Source organism: Crocodylus siamensis, chromosome 5 (genome assembly GCF_052110815.1).
Source record: "Crocodylus siamensis isolate JL-2025a chromosome 5, ASM5211081v1, whole genome shotgun sequence".
In the NCBI taxonomy this organism is placed as follows: domain Eukaryota; kingdom Metazoa; phylum Chordata; order Crocodylia; family Crocodylidae; genus Crocodylus; species Crocodylus siamensis.
The window spans coordinates 19,118,393-19,134,046 of NC_143399.1; the positions used below are offsets into that span (position 1 = coordinate 19,118,393).

Below are 15,654 nucleotides of genomic sequence, written 5' to 3' on the forward strand. Positions count from 1 at the left end.
CATTTAAACATCCAAGATAAGGGCACTGGCACCAATTAGGTCTAGTACTGACCAGGCATAACCAGCTGAAAGAAATCCTGCACGCAAGGTTGTATCACGATGCTGACTGTGACACTGACCATGCCTTAGTTTGCTGCAAAGTCAGAATCAGTGTCAAAAAGATCCACTGTAGCAAAACTACCAGTTGCCCTCAGATAGACATCAGCCAAACTAAAGGCATAGAAAAATGCAGTCTATTCAATGAAGAAGTTGTGAAAGCAAGTTTACTTAACAACTTGGTCACTGAGGCTTGGGAAAGCTTAAAAACTAACAGGTACAATGCTGCTAGCAGCATTTGGGGGAAAAATGCAGCCTGTTTTGAAGAGCAGTCTGAAACCATTCTACCATTGGTTGGGAACAAAAGAACAGTGCTAACCAACTGTAAGAAATCTCCCAATAAAAACAAAGGAGATAGAAGCAGTTATGACCACTAAAGAAGTATCTCCCTGTTGAAATCTTTGAAATATTGAATGTCGTCGAAAAAATTGTCACTCACATCATGCTCCCTAGGCTTTGATCTCTAGGTCAGAGGTTCCCAACCACTGAGCTGCGGTCCGGTATTGGGTTATGAAGGGCTGGCTGCTGGGTTGCGACACAAGCCCCCCACTCGGACCCCCATCTGTCCACCTGGGCGAATGGCTTCCACTGCCATCAGTCATGTGCAGGGTTAAAGCTGGGTGGCAGAGCAGCCTCAGGAGGGAGGCAGTTGGCTCCGTGCACCCCTTCCCGCTCCCATGCCAGTCCACAGGTTGGGAACCCTGCTCTAGGTGAAAGAATCTATCTTAAAAGTTAATGTGGCTTTTGTTCAGGATACTCTGGCATAGATATAATATTTTCAGTCATGCAACTGCAAGAGAAGTATAGAGAAAAAATGAATACCAGTATACATAGCCTTCATCAATCTGACAAAGGCCTTCAATACAGTCAACAGAAAGGGCCTTTTTTACTATTCTGAAGAAGCTGGGCTGTTCCCCCCCAAACCGTTGAATATCATTTGTTCATTACATCATGAATCAAATGCCCTTGACTTCAACAGCAGAGTGAAATGGGTGTCTCTTAGCCCCTATGTTTTCTAACATCTACTTTTCATTCCCGCTTCTCCATGCATTCAGGGGTGGCAAGGATGGCATTTATCTTTGAACCAGACTAGACGGAGGCTTGTTTAACATTGCAAGGTTTAGAGTGAAAATCAAGGTGAAAGAACTGGTACTGAGAGACTTCCTATTTCCAGATAATGTGGTCTTGGTTGCCCACAATAAATCTTCCCTGAAAAATCTCTTGGGCAGATTTTCTGAGTCGTGCAAGAGCTTCAGGATGGCAGTTGGTCTCAAGGAGACAGATTACGTACCGAGGGGTGGAAGAACCAGTATGTGACACAACTCTGGAGGATAAATCTATTTGTGTCGTTGACAGTTTTTGCTAGTTGCGTTCTACAGTCAGCAGGAATCTTGACCTTCAGACTGAACTGACTAACAGAATCAGAAAAGCAGCTAACAATTTCAGCTTATTACAGAAATGTGCGTAGCATAACAGCAGACTATCAGCTAAGGTGAAGGTGCAAATTTACAAGACTTCTGTGCTGTCACCCCGGTCAGACACATGGACTACATATGCTAGGCACATCAAGAGGCAGAGCAGCGTCCACATGGGATGTCTGTATAAGTTCCTGAAATCAAAGTGGGAGGACAGAATACCAAACAGAGGTATTGGAGCACTCAGGACTGACACACTTAGAAACCACTATCAAGAATTGGAGATTGTGATGGATGAGCCATGTCAGGAGAATGGGAGGAGACTGTACCTACAACAGTGTCTTGTATAATGAGATTTGAGACAGCTCTTGAAAGGGGTTTGCCATCTGTGGTGGTACCATGATGTGTGCAAAAACGATATGCAGTCATTCAATATCAACATAGAAACTTGGGAGGAGCATGCAGGATCCCATGTGGAGGGAACAGCTGGCCCTGGGTACAGTTTAACATGAAGTGGCTTTGATCCATAGGATGGAAGCAAAGCGAGAAAGAAGAAAGTAGTGTGCTGGAAACTTGGACTCCAATTCAGGCAACATATGGATCTGTGAAACTTGGAACAAGTTGTGTCACTCTCAAATTGATCTCATCAGCCACACATGAATTCATTGAGCACTTGACTAGACCTCTTGTGTTTACACCATGATCCAGAAGATTGATGATTGCTTACATATGTCTACCAAGGCCCAAATGAGAGGCTGAATTTGAGACAAAAATCCAAAATGAAAAACATGAAAATCTTAATCATGTAGTAAATAATCAGTGGGATTCATTTAACTAATCCAAATAAATTCTAGCTACCTTGTTCTCGTGTTCTTAAAAATGAAAGTGAAGAGACAAAAATTATGAGTGAAATGTAAGGTATTTTGGTGACTAAAATGAAGATTAATTTTCAAAATTAGGTACAAAACAGAGGTATGTTAGGAAAGCAAGAGAGGAAAGCAGTAGAGTTCCTCCCACTTCTATTCATTCTTTTCATTAACTATACCTTTTACTGTATAGATTATTCTTCATGAAGCTCCTATTGTCAAAATATCCTTGTTATCTTTATTTTTTGTTCTTATGATAAAATTAAAATAAAGTGTGAACTGATGTGGAAAACAAAACAAAAATACTTGACCTTTTGGCTAACTTAACGGAACCAAACTATTTTTATGGTTCAGATAGTAATATATCAAATGTTAAATGACTCTGTCTAGCTTCAGTACCCAGTTCCAATTATTCATCCAGGGCCTGAATTGGCAAGGCTCCCATTTATGTGCATATCTGCATGATTTCAAATAGTCTCAGTGATATCAATGTGAATATGTATAATTGCACACATGCTTAAACATCTTTCTGAATCAATGTCTCAAAAAATAGTTTCTTCCAACGAATTTATCATCTTCTTCTTACTACCTACATAGAGTATGGGACGAACTGAGGAATAATACTTTCTCACATGATCCTTGCTTCCAGCTGAGTGTTTCCTTCCCATTCTTAGAACTTGCTGACCATTACAAACCCAGCGGTCCTTCCAGCTGCTTCTCTAATTTGTTACAAAGAGGTCTTGATCCTATTGCACGTTGCAATCATACGTTCAATAGTTTTCTTACCTAAAATACAAAATGCAATTTGATCATTACAATTGATATTATCATATTTGTTTGTGTCTAAAGCCTGTCTTATAGGAACAGGCAGAGTTGTATTTTGCCTAAGTTATCTACAGGTATATTTTGCATTTGAATGTGTCTGCTTCAAACTTTAAGGCAGTGGATCTTCTTAGAATTTAGTCTGCTAGCATAAATTCCTCCCAAATTTGTCTTCCATATACAGGCCCTTATAAATTATGATCAGGTCTACTTTCTCTTTCATAAGCTAAACATACTGAGTCAGTCACTCTAAGGTATGTTTTCCAGTCCTTTAATCATAATCCTGGCCCTTCTTTTATAGAAAAGAGATTGCTGATAGAGCTGTGTGAAACTTCAGCACCCATTTCATTTCAGAGGTGTTTTAGCCCTTTTTGGCACCTGAAACACCGAATCCTAATTGAAATGGAAGGCTTTAAAACATCTCCAAAACTAAACAAAACCATCCAAAATGTTTCTGAAAATTTTTGAGTTTTAGAGCCAGGTTTGCAGGGAAACAGAAACTAAGAAGAGGGAGGGGGAAGAGGGGTGGAAGGACTGCTCTGATATGGACAGCTGTAGCTGGCCAGTAAGGCTGTGCGAAACAGTACTGTTTCATTTTGACTTCCATTTCACCATTTTGAAGGGACAGTATTTCGTTTTGCTGTTTCAAAGCACTGTTCCATTTTGTTTCGTCCAAGCTGTTTTGATGCATTTTAATGTTTCACAAAAATGCCTATAACATTGTCACTTCTTGCTTGATGTGGATGAAAATTTCAGAGATGGTAGCCCCTTCTGAGTGCATGAAGCCTGCCAAGTTTCAAGGAAATAGGTATACGGATTTTTGTGAAACTGCATCTCAAACTGTTCAGAACAAAACTCGTATCACTTGCCGCCAGTGGAAGCCTGCTATCATCCTGCGTGCAGATCTGGGGGCCTGCTCCCCCCGGGAGGAGTCTGGCACAGCCCTCCCAGGGGACACGAGCCTCTGGATCTGCATGTGGGATGACAGCAAGCTGCCGCTGCCTAAGGCCAGTGCCAGCACTGTGCTTGGTACGGATTGTGCCAGGCAGATTCGGGTGCTGATGCTGGCTCCAGCCAGCACCAGCAGCCTGCTGTCATCTGCATGCTCTACGGCTGGTGTGCAGAGCTTTGAAAAAAAGGGGAAAAAAAGCCCCACACTCACTGGCTCTGCCAGCAGGGCTTGGAGCCTCTGAGGGCTCATGGCAGAGTCCCCCTATGCTGCGCGGGGATCAACCCCCCCCCCGACACCTGCGTGGCAGCTGCACCATGGCGTAGGTGCAGCATGTCTCAGCAGGGCACCTCACACTGTCCCGGAGCTGGGGTGGCTCCAGCAGTCATCGGGAGCCCCTGGTTTGATTCCTTGGCTCTCTGATCATTCCCCCAACTCTTCCTGGGTGGTGCTGCCCCCGAGTCTGCATGTGGAGTTTTCAGCAGGTTGCTGCTACCAGCTGGGGAAATAGCCCAGAGCTACCACCATCCCCCAGCTGGCAGCGGCAGCCTGCTGCTATCCCACATCATCTGGGGGCCTGCGTCCCCTGGGAAGAACTGGGCGAAGCAGTCAGAGAGCTGGGGGATTGAACCAGAAACTGCAGGAATGTTTAGGGACTTGAACATTTCCCCAGTTCCTGTGTTGATTTCCCCAGCTCCCGGGCCAATTTCCCAGCCCCCAGTTTGATTCCCCAGCTCCAGGGTCAATTCCCCAAGCCCCTGGCTTGATTCTTGAGCTCTCTGGTTGCTTCCCCCAGTTATCTGATCATTACCCCAGCCCTTCCTGGAGGGCGTGGGCCCCCGGATCTGTGTGCTGGGTTTCAGCAGGCTGCAGCTGCAGGCTGGGGCCAGTGTCAACACCACAGTCTTCCCAGCACTAGGCGTGCAGTTCGGGGGCCCACACCCCCTGGGTAGATCTGGGGAAATTATCAGAGATCTGGGGAATGGAACTGGGAGCTCTAGATGTCAATATCAGAGCAGTTCTTCCCCTCTCTTCTCCCTCCCTGTTTTTAGTTTCTGTTTAGCTGCAAGCAAGCCCGACTTTGAAACTCAAAATGTTTTGAAACTTTTGAAATGTTTCAAAGTGCCTTCATTTCAAAGCTGTTTTGAAGCCTTTCATTTAATTTTGATTTCACTGTTTCAAGCTCAAATGAGTCAAAAGAGCTTTGAAACAAAACACCATTCAAAATTTCACACAGCCCTACTGACCAGTGTTTGCGATCTGTCCCTGAAGTCCCTTCCAATCCCAGTGGTTCGGGGGGGACAGTAGCCTGCCGTCATCCTGAGTACAGATATGGGGGCCTGCACCCCCCAGGAAGACTCTGGCACAGCCCTGCAGCCCTCTTGGGGGGCACAGGCCTCTGGATCTGCATGTGGGTTGACAGCATGCTGCTGCTGCTGATTGGAGCCAGTGGTAGCACTGGGTTCTTTCCAGTGCTTGGTGTGGGCTGCACGAAGCAGACTTGGGTACTGGTGCTGGTCCCAGCCAGCAGCGGCAGCATGCTATCATCCCATCTGCAGATCCAGGGGCCCTGGGAAGAATTCAGAACAGCCCCGCAGCCCTCCCAGGGTGCGCCGGCCCCCTGGATCTACATGCAGGACTGGGCCAGTGCCAGCACCTGAGTCTGCTTGGTGCACCCTGCACCGAGCGCCAGTAAGACTGGTGCTGCCACTGGCCCCATCCCGCATGCATATCCAGGGGCCCACACCCCCTGGGAAGATTCCGGCACAGCCCCGCAGCCCTTCTCAGGGGTGTAGGCCCCCAGATCTACAGGTGGGGCTGGAGCTCAAAAAGGTGCTGTGCACTGTCTGGGAGCTCAGGCCACTGTGGCTGAGCAATGCCAGGCTTCAGCTGACAGGTAGAACTGCTCCAGCTCCCAGACAGTGCACAGTGCCCTGCCAAGCTGTGCTGCACCCACGTGATGCATCATCTGCAATGTAAGTGCCAGGTGGGGGAGGAGAGGGCAATTAAAATAATAATAATAAAAAAAGCCCTGCACTCAGTGGCTGTAGCAGCTGTGATTGTAGTCTCTGGGCACTCGTGGCAAAGTGCCCCCCATGCAGCAGGGGGCAGCAGAGATTGTACTCTCTGCCTGGTACCCATGGGCAACTGTTGCATTGCATGGGTGCAGTGCGGCTTAGCAGGGTGCCACATCCTGTCTCAGAGCTGGGGTGGCTTTAGCAGTCATCCAGAACCCAGCAATGCTCAGCTCGAGCGGCCGCAGCTCCTGGACAGCATGCAGAGCATGCGGACGACAGCATGCTGCTGCTGCCAGCAAGGGCAGCGAAGGCACCAGCCTTCCTGCCACTTGGCACGGGGTGTGCCAAGCAGACTCAGGTGCTGGTGCTGGCGCCAGCAGGCAGTGGCAGCATGCTGTCATCCCACATGCAGATCTGGGGGCCTGCGCCCCCCTGGGAAGAGTACAGCATAGCCCCACAGCCTTCCTGGATCTGCATGTGGGGCTGAGACCAGCGCCAGCACCCCAGTCTGCTTGACACACGCCTTGTCGAGCACTAGGAAGACTGGTGCTGCCACTGGCCTCAGCTGGCAGCAGCAGCATTTTGTCATCCTGCATGTCCCCAGACTCTTCCGGGGGGGGTGCGGGCCCCCAGATCTGCATGCAGGATGACAGCATGCAGCCACTGCCAGCAAGTGATATGAGTTTTGCTTTGAACAGTTTCACAAAAACTGCTGCACTTATCTTTTGGAAACTTGGCAGGCTTCATGCCCTCAGAAGGGGCTACCAGCTCTGCAATTTTCATCTGAATCAGGCAAGAAATAAAGTTACAGGCATTTTAGTGATTGCCCGTTATATCCTACGGCCGAAACACCGAAACAGTGCTGAAACTCTGAAACAGATTCAGCGAAATCAAAATGGGACAGTGATCTGAAACGCCAAAACAAATTACTGTTCCTCCGAAATGCCAAATCCAAAACAGAAACAAAACATAGCCATTTCACACAGACCTAATTGCTGAGCTGTAACGAAAAGTCAGAGGAGAACTCCATGGCCCAGAAATGACCTTTGTGTGCTTACTAGCAATGACCAGAAATGACCTTTCTGTGAATGCTACTCCTTCCCTTTGCACAAAAAATTAAGTTATGTTTATGCACAGTGGAGCTGTTCTCATTCAAAAAAAAATTGTGGAGTGTTTTTCTCTCTCAATCGCAGATCTATAAATACGTACTTAACCTTATTGGGAGTAGTTCCTGACATGCCTGGATTTAAGACATACATAAATTAATTTTAGAAACCTAATTTTGCAGCATGTAGGTCTTTTTCTAGGAGAAACAAGAGCTTACATTTGTTTTCTGGTACAAACCAGGATGTGCCCTTCGATATCTAAAAAGGGAACATAAGGACCACATCCTGGTTTGTGCTAGGAAAGAGATGTACAATATCCTGTTCCCCAAAATGTGTTTGAGCTAATAAAACAAAAAATTTCTACTACAAAACTAGATTTTGCAGTCTGCTGCTGCTTCTCATATCCTTGTTATTAAACTAGATGTTTTTCCAGAATTGTGCACACATGATAGCTCTTTCCATTGCTGCAGCAAGGTCCTCCTTTGTTAAAGTCTTACCAAGGAGTCAGCAAATACGTATGTGCTCCATAATCTGCACTTCACTGCACTTGCATGTATTCATGTCATTAGAGTAGTCCCATTTGATCATGTTTATTTTTGATCTTCCAGTTTGCATGTGCAGGCAATTCAGGCATCACCATGTTGGTAAGTTTAGATCTACCCCCTGGGAATGTCCTCCTGGGGTTCCAGGTCCATTTCAGAGCCCCTGATTGCATGTGGTCTTCTTTCCACAACCTCAGTCACGCCCTCTCAGCTGTTGTATCCAGTGGTGCAACACTGGTCACAAAACTCTTTTGCATTTTAAGCCATTTCTGTGAGACCAAAGAATTGATGCCTGGGATCTTCGATTATTTTTCTTTATGACTCACTACCCTTCTTCTGATATCAGGTGGTGCAATTTCAAACAATAAGTAGAGACTGGAAGTCATTTTGGACTTTTGTCACATTCAGCCCACATTTGGGTATTGTTAGACATATACAGACTCCTTTTATATGCAACTATAAATGCTATCACTGGTTTGAGCAATCAGGACTCGTAGTAGAGATGATATCTTTTATTAGACCAACAAGATTTAAAAAAAAATCTTTAATTGCAAGCTTTCGGGCACAAACACCCTTCGTCAGGCCTTGGAGAAAAGATTGTTGAAGTTCTCCTGGGTAGAAATGAAAGTTCGTATTTCATAGGGTTTCACAGAGGGGTCAGTAGATGGAAAACTCCTCTGGGCAGTCAGTTCAAGGTAATTTGCATCGTCACAGATCCTCACAGGATGAAATATCATTTCTACTATGTGTCCTGATTGCCTTTTCCTCTAGACCAATACAGCTACAACCTGGATACCTGACATCACTGGTTTGATACACTCTTTAGGGTGCCCCTGGTGCCAGGAGCCCTCCTCGTTTTTCTAGAGCTTGTCCTCCAAACATAGACTACATTTTTCCCCTGGAGTAACACTTCACCCCACGCAAATCTCAGTCTCCCCAGCCCCTGACTAAACCTTGCAGCTCCCGCTGGGGAAGCTGGGTGAACTCACAGAGTAATCACCTAGTTTGCAAAATGATAAGGACTCGTTGTTTCCATGGAAACAGAATGCCTATAGCTGTCAGCTGCTCTGAGATGGCTCTTTCCACAAAACAATCACTACATTATAAAGCCAAACGGTCTTAGCTGTATAAGATTAAAGAACATATAAGGAGAAGGAAAAAGGAAAATAATCTGTTAAGTATAAACACAAAGGTATGAAGAAATAAAAGCAGGTATCACCTATAGCTGCCTTTGGACCTGGAGTAGTTTCCTGGATTTTCAACAGTCCAGCTCATTGTTCAAACAACCCTGGTGCTAGCTGTAGATGGTACTGTCGTCCAGGTGAGCATGGCTGTTTGGGGTTGCAGACAGGTTCGTAATGCCACACACCGCACATTCACCTGTTCTCAGTGCTGCAAAGTAGCAGCATGGGAGATTTTTTGACCCCAGAAGATCCCGGGGTCAAAAAACCTGCTAAAAAAAAAAAAAAAGTGGAGCAGGATGCATGGAGGGAACTATGTGCCACCCAAAACTGACGCCTCGCTAGCCGGAGCTGCACTCTGGCTGCTGGCCAGGCTCTGAGCAGCAGGATTGCTGCTGCTGCAGCCCCAGGAGGTCCCCAAGACCCCAGGTAAAGCTGCTGGGACCAGCCAAATATTGGCCTCATCCTCGCCCACCCCAGGTGGGGTAACCTGTCATGTGCCAGAGGGCGCGTGACACAGACACTCCCCTGGGATAAGTAGCAGTGGCACAAGGTGTGCTGCTGCTTCTTGTCCCTAGGGAAACAAATGTCCACACCTGTGTGGATGCAGTCAGTGTGTCTTGTCTGAGTTGTTTTGGACTTCCCATTCCTCTCTCAGCTTTCTGTTTCCATCTCCCAGCTCCTAATTCTCTCTTATCTTTCCTATTCTATTCAAAGATGACAGAAATATCTGTTCTTGCACATTTTTTCCCAGATGGACGTATTTCTGACAAGCTAGGTGTCCTCTCCATATTATAGTCAACGAAAACAACAATATCCATATCCTTGCATATAATGTCTTATTCCAGACAGATAAACCCCTGATCTTCCCTCTGCTCTTTTCATTCTGTCCAAGTGGGGCAGAGATGCCAGATTCTTCATGCAATTTCCTCCTACACTTTGTACCTGTCTGGTGAGCATGGTATGTCTCATTGATATGTCTATTAGCAACCTTTTCCTTTGAAATGCAGTTGGCTATAGTTTGAGGAGAACATCTCTCAAAGCCTCTCAGGAAGACTTCTTAAACCTGAGGCAAGATGCAGGAATTGACTGTTGACTAGTCAAACCAATTGCACTTGTCAGTAAACTAAATGATGACTTACGATGACTTATTAACTGTTCAGACTTTCATATTGAACTCCAATTACATCTTGTTATTAGCTGTTGATAAAAACCAAACATGATGGTAGGGGAAATATCTGTGCATGAGTAAAAAGCATCCTCTAAAATTAATCACTGCCCATATTCATACCCACTTGCAGATACTCGGCTCATATTTGGTGAAATTTCTGCATTGCCAAGTAAATTATTGAATATCTCTTTTTTTTGTGTGCGTGTTATCGCACAATAGTGCATCTACACATTCGTTAATGTGCTGCACATTAAGTTTAGTACTTGTATAACCAAGTATTAAATCAGTGCGCAGAAACTATACTTAATGTGTAGTAGCACTAGCACATGGCTTGTTAGTGATGCTAAATGCGCAGTAGCCTAATACTACTACGCAGGAGTGTATTAGCACGATTTTTGCTGAGACACGCTACTGCACAGTAGTGTTAGGTTACTGTGCTGTTACTTTTGTGTAGACTTGCACAATATAACTGCAAAGTTGATACTCTGTTGTACCTATTAGCAAATGACAGCATTCTGTTGGAGTAAAGGACATGTAGAAGCCTGAAATTGTTGAGACATATGTGAAATATTTACCATGTGCTGATGCTTTCTCCTTTTTCATTTGGCTTGCTAATTTGTGACCACTAGAACTGCTTGCAACAACCCAAACCTAAATCTCTGAGCATCTTCTAACTTCTTCCAAATTCTGTTCACCTTATGCAATGGAACAATAGTAATTTCTTGAGCAGAAAGTAGGATTTGACCTGAGAATTAAAACTATGCACATTGTATTTTAATTGTCTCCTCACAATTGTACAAGTAATACTGATTTCTTTGCACCAGGGGAATTTACACTGTGAGTAAATCAAAAACAAGAGTGAGAGTCTGGCTCCCGCTGATTTCAGTGGAGCCAGTTGGGAGGTATGTTGTTAATGAAATCCATATGTATCCCAGAATCACTGGTCGGTTACGTAATGTAAAGTATGTAATATTAAGACAAGGATACATTGTGTACAATTCTTCTTCCAGGTTTGCTGGAACCTCTTTTAAACCTCCTTCAAAACTACAGTGTATGGGTATTTTTAGACTCTAATGAGCTGGGGAATCTGTCAAACATGCCATTTCTTCAATGTTCTTCTTTGCCATTTAGAAACATGGAATCATAGGACGGGAAGGGATCTACGGGTCATTTGGGGTCAGTCTCCTGCTCTAAGTATGCTATATCCCTTTAATAAATTTATCAAACTCCATGTTAAAACTTCTTGTCTTCACTACTCCTATAAGGCAGCTGTTCCAGAGCCTCACTGTTTGGTGGTTAGAATCCTTCTAACATCCAGCCTAAATTTATTCATGGAGTTTATTTACAGGAGAAGGAAAACTCTTGGCGCATTATTGTAATTATTCTTGTGCCATGTTGTCCTTTCACTTAAATTACTCTTTTCTCTTGCTGGTATTTACTCGGATAATTAATTTATAAAAAATAATTGTATCCCCTTTCTTTCTTTTTATAGGCTAACGATGACAAATTCTTTTACCCACTTCTTATAAGATAGACTTTCAGATCCCCTGATCATCCTACTAGCCCTTTTTCTCAGCTGTTCCATTTTGAATTCCTATCTCATGAACATGGGCAATCAGAATTATAAGCAGACTTACCAGTGGTTATACAAAAAATAATATTTCCTGTTTCTGTTGGAAGTACCTTGTCTGATTGCATTTAACTCTTTCATGGCCATGTCACTTCGGTTGCTTATATTCATTCTGATATCAACTAATAAGCCAAGAGTTTGCCTTCTCCTGTAATTCAAACTGATGAGTCCCAGGTTATAACAGAAAATCCTGTTAGTAGTCCTTAAGAATATGACTTTGCACTTTTATACTTTAATCTCATTTCTCTAACTGCAGTCCTTAAGGTCATATGGTAGTTACTCTTTTAGCACAACCTATTGTTTCCTTTTAGACAGATCTTTGCCCACCTCAGTTTCTGTACTAATCCTCATATTCTCCAGTTTAGCCAATAGTTTCTATATAACCCTATGTTGAGGGCTTTACTAAAGTCCAGGCAGTTTAAAGAATTTCTCTTGCATGGAAAATTAGTTACTATATAGAAAAGACTACTTGGTTTGTCTGGCACAATTTCCTTTTGGTGTATCCATTTTGCATTTTTGCCCGTTCTACAGTTAACAATAATGACTGAAATACTTTCAGGTCCAAACCTCACTCTAAAAATAAAGAAAATATGGTTATATGCCTGATCAACTTAAATAAAATAAAATAAATACAGAATTGCGACCAGGACATTTTTATGTGTCAAATTAAGAAATGAAGTTAAAAACGATGGCAAGTCAGAAATAGTGGACCATTAAAATAGAGATTAGAAGTAAAAATTTCAAAAGTACTCAAAAGATTTAGGAATTTGTCCCATTTTCAAGTGGCTTAGACACTGAGGGCACATCCACACGAGCATGCATGTGCCTCTTGCAGCGTCTCAAGCCCCTTTGAGACGCTGCAAGACCCACATGCGGGAACAAAAAAACATTTCCCGCGCTGCATATTTACAGTGTGGACTCAAAATTTGGTACTTGGACATCCAGGTACCAAAATAAAACCCGGGTGAAAAAAGCAGACTGTGCCCTGAGGCAACTGGAGCCTCGAGTCCTCCACAAAGCCGCTCTGGTAACTAGCCAGAGTGTCTCTATGGCTGGCCCCTTGCCCAGGTGCTGAAGCACGCTGCCTGCCCATGCAGGCTTCAGGGACCCACATGCAATGACTTCGTGCCAGGTAAGTGCTGGGGGGGCTAGAGGACGGGACCATGGGGTCCCCCTGCCCGGCCCCAAACTGCTTTGAGATGCAGCAAGAGGCACATGTGGGCTCATTTGGATGCGCCGTTAGGAGCCTACACTGGGAGCCTTAAATCAATGGGATACACTGACAAAAATATTTAAGCATTTTAGGCCTGTAGAAACCTGGTGGGGCTTACCCTCCTGTTGGCTGTAATGGGAGTTTGGTGCTTCCTTGGAAGCCTTTCTAAAACCCACTAGGCACTTATCTACATCTCTAGGCACCTTTTAAAATCTATAATGAAGTGCCAGTCTCTTTTGAAAATAAGACTTAGGACAGGTCTGTATGACACAACATTTTGTTCCTCAGATGTATCCGAGATTATTTTCAATATTAGAAGCTTTAAGACTTAACATACCCTGCTTTGCATTAACAGAGCTTATTTAGAAGTAGTTTGGCTACATCTGCATGGCAGTGCATTTTGGCTTGTAGGCATACCCTTAGATGCTTTTGAAAACTATCCAAGGACAAGGCTTAGGGACTATCAGGATAATAAGCAGGGAACAGAGTGAACAAATAGACAAGAAATTAAAAAATAAATTAACAGCAGCAGTAGTAGTCAGTCAAAAATAAATCTCTCTAATTCTGTAAGCAAATAGAAATCCACTAAATGCCATATTTTAACATATGTCAGATATAGACAACTTATTTTCTCATCCCAAAAATAAAGTTTATAATTAGTTTGGAAACAGGTTATGCTGTTCTTTAAAAAAGGAAATGAGCTAGAGAATCTACTTGTTTTCATTAACAGTCTAGAACTGTGTGTAGATGACATGGCTATTAGGCATGGTATTTATTTTTTTGTGTTAATATTCTTTAAGAGACTTTACGTCCAAGTTTCAGTCATGCATCAGGTTATTTCATGCACTTCACAGATTAAACAACCAACCACTATTATCATGTCATGTCTAATAAAAAAAAGGTAATTTAAAGTAATGTCTTGCAAGTCTTAGAATATAGACAATTTTCATACTGATAGAGACAGACAGATAAGGAATTTAGCATATGTTAGCATCTTAACTAGTCAAATCCTAGAAGAAGCTTACTTCTAAAATCTGTTTCTTTAGGGAGACTTCTCTTAGCTGCTAGTAAATTGTGTGCTTTTCTGCTTGCCCATATAGGCGTACCTGAAAATCTTCTGACCCTGCCATGATTGTGATTTTTATGGGACATTTTTTGCTCTCGGTATTTATAGAAAGCCAGGTTGCAACTGCTGTCAGTGAGAATTGTGAACAAGGAATGATGGCAGGGGGTGTAATGCTGCAAATGTTTTTCATAGTTCTGCCATTTCAGGAATACATGAAGATGCTGTGTAGACCTTTGACTAGCTTTTTCTAATGCTACTTTCTGAGTTTTTACTCAGAGATTAAACTAAGCACATTTTTGTCACTTTCATGGCTAAGGAGCAAATTTTACTCTTGTATCACATACCAGTATTTAAATGCATAAGTAACCTCTATTGCTTCCACAGTACAGTTGTGGGTTTGAAGGAAAAGGGGTAAAAATGTTTTGTCTTTCCCATTTTTATGAAGAAACCCAGTAAAAGGAGACAGCATTTATGTTGTTTTTGCCTTGACTTGCATACAGGGAAAATTTAACAGTTGTATTTTGACACAGGTATCAAACCATAGGTTTGTTATGTCACCTTTTCATATTCCAGAACAATATCAGTTTTATGGATCCATAATCTGGTTGTATAGTTAATGTATCTTTATATTATTATTTTCGTGGTCATTCAGCCCTTGTTGAGAAATACGTTTTCTTGCTTAAAAAGTCAAATTTTAGTTAGTTCAGTCATGTTCTCTAGGTATATAGTCATTGTCATGGATTCCAAAAAAGGAATTGCTTACTATTTAGATTTTTGAATTGGTTCAGTTTAGTTTGACTAAAACTATATCAATTGGTTTCATTGGTTATCTTAACACACATATGTATTACCACGCTGTAAGTATGAGCAGTTCATTTCTTGATGACTACAATTGATATTTACATTAGTACAGATAATTGGAAACCACTTATTTCCTTTGGTTTTTCCTAAGATTTGTGCATCTATCAACTTTGGTAGTGAGAATTTATTTGAACCGATAGGAGTAAAATTAGGCAGGTGATCTTTTTGGTAGGCTGATGTCTATGCTATAGGTAGCCTCGATCACTGATTAGACTTTATTCAAGCTTACTTATTGAACTGACCTTGAACATTTTTCTGTGCACCATGTGTCTTCTGGTAGTTCAATCTAAAAATGATTATCTTGTCATTGATTGAATGGACATGACACTAATCTTGCAAAGCAGTTGTGGTTTTCCTTGAGTGAAAAATATTTAGCTGAAACTTTAGGATGCAAACTTATATATTCTTATATATTCATAACCAAGACTTTCAATGTTAATATTTCCTCAAATCTCATATTTTAAGCAGATTGTTACAGTCACAACTTAAAGACGAAACACTTTTGATAAGACTACATTGCACTCATCACTGGGTTCAGTAGGAGCTCTGTTAGTTGTTGTCAACTTTGTAGTTGTCAACTTGGATGCTACATTTTTCAGATGGTTTTCTCAAAAAAAGTTTGTCCAAAGAATGGAATAGGGAATATGAGTTTTAGTGCCTGATTAGTGCTGCAAAACAAGTTCAGTGACTTTTTACAAAATGTCTTCATAATACCTTT

The 15,654-nt window shown here is 42.8% G+C and overlaps 1 protein-coding gene across 1 annotated transcript in view; it reads left to right on the forward strand.

The window, feature by feature from the left end:
* The window catches only part of LRRC7 (leucine rich repeat containing 7), a 231,908-nt gene that overhangs the window by 23,316 nt on the left and 192,938 nt on the right, over positions 1-15,654 (forward strand). The gene's annotated exons all lie outside the window — the stretch shown is intronic.